The sequence below is a fragment of the Pteropus alecto genome, unplaced genomic scaffold (genome assembly GCF_000325575.1).
Source record: "Pteropus alecto unplaced genomic scaffold, ASM32557v1 scaffold190, whole genome shotgun sequence".
NCBI classification, from domain to species: domain Eukaryota; kingdom Metazoa; phylum Chordata; class Mammalia; order Chiroptera; family Pteropodidae; genus Pteropus; species Pteropus alecto.
This window is the reverse complement of record NW_006430462.1, coordinates 5618254-5624032: the sequence shown is the minus strand read 5'-3', so window position 1 is coordinate 5624032 and position 5779 is coordinate 5618254. Positions and strand designations below refer to the sequence as shown.

The 5779-nt window shown below is 44.0% G+C and overlaps 1 pseudogene; it reads left to right on the top strand.

The window, feature by feature from the left end:
• Positions 1-5446: 5446 nt before the first annotated feature.
• LOC112481068 lies at positions 5447-5578 on the top strand (annotated as a pseudogene).
• The last annotated feature ends 201 nt before the right edge of the window (positions 5579-5779 follow it).

Here is a 5779-nt window from a genome sequence, read left to right as displayed (position 1 = left end):
GAGTTCCCATCAGAAAACTCAGACACAAAACCCCCAGCCCTGGGGAGTCTGGAGGGAAAGCACAGCAGGAAGGCCTCCACTAACAGACCCTGGCAGAGACCCACTGGTCAAACTTTAAGCTCTTAGTGGAAGTAATTTTAGTAATTTAGACCACATTTCCTGCCAGTCCACAAATATACAAAGGCTACATCCCATGCTCTATCCCAAGGTAACTGATATTGTTAATAAGCAGCTCCTTCCATTGAGGAATTCCTCAACTGCTAGAAGTAACAGATGCAGAAAATATGACCACTGAACAATAAGACCATGAATGAAAGCGGATAAGAATGCAGAGGGCTCTGGGAGCAAAGTCCTGGGCAGCTCCTTTAACAGGGGCCGCAGGAAAGAGGAGACTGATGAAATGTGTGCAAAAAGGGACAGAATGTCCTGCAGCAAGACAAAGAAAGCAGACAACAGCCCTTGAAGAAGGGCAGGTTCTTAGAAGGTGTAACACAATGTGCAAATACTCACAGACATGAAATAGTACAGATTGTTGAAGCGATGGCAAAAATTATCCCAGGGCAATGCACTGAAATCATTGGGTGATGAGGGTAATTAGAGCTAGATAGTAAGAACTTTTTATTTTTCATATTGAAGAGATTATATTTATGACAGTTTTATTGAGGTGTAAGTGACTCTAAAGCCATTGTGCATAAAGTGTTCAACCTGATAAGTTTTGAAACATGTATATACTACACACATGAAACCATCACCACAATCAAGTCAATGAATTTCTCCATCACCCAAAGTTTCCTCCTCGGATAACTGAATGACAGACAGCAAGACAGTTAACACAGACTTTGGAGCAATACTATGTCAGGCATGAGTTCAATGGCAAGGTCTTTTTAACACAAATTTTATCATTTTCTCCTCTCTCTGTTCCCAAAATGACCCAGAAGACTCTGAGAAAAAAAATCCATACATATAAGAATGGTGGAATCAATGGTACAGACCATCACTTCCAAGTTTAAGATACAGACAGATATGGGACAGGCTCTGTCCCCCTGCTGGTGACTTAGTGATGACCACTTCACAGTGAAGACTGCCCAGGGTGGGGTGTGTCTAATAGCACTGGGGTCCTGCATCATTGTGCACAGGTGGATGCCATTATTGAGTATTGAGTGATAGTCAGCCACTTCTTGGGACAAGGGCAGGTGACAGAGTCTAGCTGCCATGGATCTCTTCTCCTGGGGACCTCCCACTAAGTAAGCCTGAGTCAGTACAAAGGGCCCCCAGCTCTAAATGAAGTGAGAGGCACAGAGAGCAGGGCATCCTCAACCATAGCTCCACACCTGGAGGAAGGAATTGAGTAGGATCTCATGGTCTACCAGGTGTCCTCCTAGGATTCTCTGAGGGCTTGCTCTGTGCTGAGGGAGCAGGACCAAAGGAGAGGAATTTGGGCCAAGGTGGAGACATCCCCAGAACTCAGCCTCCAGAAAAGATAAGTCTAGACCTGGGTAACCAGATGCTCTTGTCTTAGGCTGACGTTCACCAAGCAGGAGGTCTTACGCGCTCTCCTCACCGAGCAATGTTGCCCTACCTTGATTCCCAGTCATGCCTGAGACCCAGCTTCAGACAAAGACTGCTGAGGATGGCTGAGTTTTACTCATGAGAGGGGACAGGATCACTGGAGCAAATCCAGGAGTCACAGTTCCCTTTGGGGACTGACAGGACACACGCTTCCATGAATTTTGTTTCTCAAAACTCCCTCATCCACTCTGCGACAACTTCCCCCCCGCCTCCCTGCCATTACCCTTCCTTCTCCTCCAGTTACAGTCACCAGAGCTCTTTCCATTCCTCTTCAAACTTCCCTTCCACCAAGGAACATCTCCAGAGGCTTTTAGGAAACTTGGATTCCTTAGAGTCTCTGGATAAAGGGCTTCTGTCTGAAAAGGCATGGAAGAGTGAACCCCACCAGCAGAGTCCAGGGACACTTTGGGAGTCCTTGATGAAGGAGGCCCAAACTCTAGGTGGAGAAAGAAGGAATCCCAGGGTCAGGAGAAAGAATTCACAAGCGAAGAAGCTGTGAAGGCAGAATAACTCTAAGGGAGCTGAGGACAGAGGATGACTAAATTCAGAGTCTTGAGGGATATAAAGACTACACTGTGGGACAAAATGTCCATGATACCAAGGGTTAGGATTAGCGCTGATAATCTTTGGGAAAGGGTGTTTTAGTTCTGATGAGGACTTGTATGTGTATACATGTAACAAGTATTTACACTCCAGTATATTAACCTTAGAAGGATAAAAATTTTTCTAAATAAATAGATGATAGGCAGGCAGACAGACAGACAGACAGACAGACGATAGATAGATGATGATAGATGATAAATGATAGATAGATAGATAGATAGATAGATGATAGATAGATAGATAAATAGATAGATAAATGGATGGATAGATATAGATAGATGAGAGAGAGAGAGAGAGAGATGATAGATGCTATATACAAAATATGTATAAGTTATATAAGTTTTCATCCATCTGGGATAAATGTCCAGGAGTAATAACTGGAACATATAGTAAGAGTATATTTACATTTTTAAGAAACTGCCAAACTATTTTACAAACTGACTGTGTATCCTCTGCAGAACATAATTATTTGTGTCTTTTGCCCACTTTCTAACAAGTTGGTTTTGTTTTTTTAACTCGAATATTGAGAGGTTCTTTACACATTCTAAATATCAGTCTTTTGCTACATACGTGGTTAGCAAATATTTCCTTCTAGTCTGTAGCTTGTCTTTTCAATCTCTTCACAGGATATTTCACAAGCAAATTACAAAAGAAACATTCTGATGAATTTTTCTGTTATAGATTTTGATTTTGTTCTCATGTATAAGAACTCTTAATCGAGGCCAATGTCCCAGAGATCTTATTATCCATATTATCTTCTAAAAGTCATGTAGGTTTACATTATAGGTTTAGGTTGAAGTTTTTTTGTTTTTGTTTTGTTTTATTTGGAGCCTATGGATACACAATTGCTCTACTGTCATTTGCTGAAAAGACTATTTCTCTTCCACTGAATTACTTTTGCAACTTTGTCAAAAATCAGTTGGCCATACTTGTGGGGATGTTACTGGGTTCTTTATTCTGTTTCACTGATTTATGTCTATCCCTCTACAAATTCCTTCACAAATGCTCTTCATCCATCTTCCCAAGTTAAGTGAGACAGGAAAGCTAGATGAAGCTGGACTTAGGCATTTTCCTTTGCCCAGATTGTTGGGTGATGGGAGAATCCAAGTACATTGGGCTCTAATAAAATAGTTTCCTTTGAGGGCAGGCATTTGTTAAGGAGAAAAGAATGCTTTGGTATGTTTTGGTCATGTGCATCAGTGAGCCTATACCTGTGTATTTTTCAAGGACAGTAGAGTAAGAAGAATCCTTGGCGTGGTGTAGAGAACCCATAGCCCTGCTTCTAATGCCTCAAAGTGAAGCCAGATTCTCCTTAAACCTCTTACAGGACTCCAAATCCAGAGCAGAGCAAAGAGCCTTTTATACAAATCCTACCTTTTGTTTTACTGGCCGTTTCCCATCTCCTAATACTAATGAACAAGTTGTGATCAGTGGTGGACGGTAAGGAAGACGGATCCTGGGCCTTTACAAAGGGCTTGAGAGTCAAAGTCACAGTGAAGCATAGGTCAGGTCATATAAGACTTACTCAACATGCAAACTGCTCACTATACATACTCCCACATGATCGGGCTATTACCTCATGTATTACGGGGACACATTCTGGGACAGAACAAGACAGCTAGTGGAGGTAAGCTATAATTTTATAAGAAGTCTTTAGATTCTCCACCCAGGAATTAGGGATGTGGGTTCCATTTCTAAGCCATAAAAATACGGCCAGGAAACCTGAAATCATGTAGTGCCTTCCTCTGTATAGAGATTTCTTGGTCACGAGTCTCATCTAACAGTTTATAAGTCCCAGGGTCCTTCACTGGGGTGAGATAGACATGATCAGGGCCAGTGACAGTGGTGGCTACACCAAGCCAGGAGAGAAGAGTTTTTGTCTCATTTCTCCATGAGTGTGGATCACCATGTGAGTTTTCGAGTCCTGGTGCCATGTAGCACAGTAATAATCAGCTTCATCCTCAGTCTGGAGCTCAGAGATGTGCAGAATACCTGAGTTAGTTGAGGCCTCTTTGGATCCAGAGAAGTGCCTGGGGACCCCGGAGCCTTGGTATTTATCTGAGTCTGACTTATATCTCAGAAGAAACCAGGGAGGGCTCCCTGCCTTCTGCTGGAACGAGCATATATGGAAGTTACCAACATCGAAGCCACTGCTCAGGGTGCAGGCGAACTTAGCCGATGTTCCCAGAGATGCAGAGAGGGAAGGTTGTTGAGTCAGCATGGGCTGGGAGAGGGAACTTGCAAACACAGACATGCGTGGGTTCTGGGGCAGGGACCAATTTAGCCACCTGGGGGACCTGATGCAGAGGGAAATGATACAGGGTCAGAAGCTGATCTTGGACATCTGGTGATTGTCCAGTGAGAGAGGAGCACCAAAGAAGAGGGGTCCAGGCCATGGTGGTCACAGCCCTTCTGAGGCCCCAGAGCCAAAGTGAAGTAGCCCCGGGCCAACTTTTATCTTCTCCTCCGGCTTGAAAGTAGAGAGGTTATGTATGCAAATTTGTTTCCACTATGGTGATCTCTGCTCCCCTTGAACATTAGCAGAACTATAAGATTGTTAGTATAGACAGGGCATGTTGACGGGTTAGTTCCTGGGCTTTCTCCTTGAGAGGGTTCAGGGAGGAAGCAGCTTCTGGGACCTTACACAGACCTGTGAGCTGGAGACTGGTCCAGCCCAGAGGACACAGTTACCTTTACCCATCAGCAAACACAGCCATGGTGGCCCCAAACCTAGGAAATTTGGGAGATCACGCAGCAGGGACTATCCACTGTGCAAGCCCTGGGAGAGACACATAGCACCCCCTGCTGCCCACAAACTTCAATCTTTGTGTGGAAATAATGTTAAGGGCAGTGACCTTTGACCTGGTCACTGTCATCCACGGGAATATCACGGAGTCACACCCACTGGTGTGCCCCCAGGTAGCTGATAATAATAAACATCCTCTTTAACTGAAGGCTTTATGTTTAGCAGGAGGATGAAATGTGGCGATATGATGGCTGTTCAATGAGACTTAGGCTGCAGTGAGGTAAGAATTCAAGGGCTCTGAGAGCAAAGACCTGAGCAACTCCTTCCACGGGGGCCACAGGAAATAATGTCGGGAGGAGACAAGAGAACTAAAATGTTAAATCAAGCTATATTCAGAGGTTGTATGTGCTGATCAACCCTACAGTCAAACTAGAGGAAACCTGCAGAACAAAGGAAGATTTCTGCTGGGATTGTTAACAAATCATTTCCTCATGCCTTGGAAGGAAAACAGTCTTTAAGTCACGCCCTGTCTACGGCCATGCTACCTTGAACAAACCCGATCCCGTCTGATCTTAGAAGCTAAGCAGGGTCAGGCCTGGTTAGTACTTGGTTGGGAGACCACCTAGGGAGACCACCTAGGAAGACCAGGTGCTGTAGGCATAAAAAATTTAAAAAATATGGGATTGTAATATGTCAAAGTCCTTACAATCTGTGAGGTCAACCAAGAGTTGCCTCGCCTAAAAAAAAGAAAAGTCACGCCCTACACAAAATAAAATCATTCATTCCCTATGACAAAATCATGGGAAACTATGGATCAAAGGCTAAGAACTGCCAGCCGGCCTTTCATACTATGGATTATTA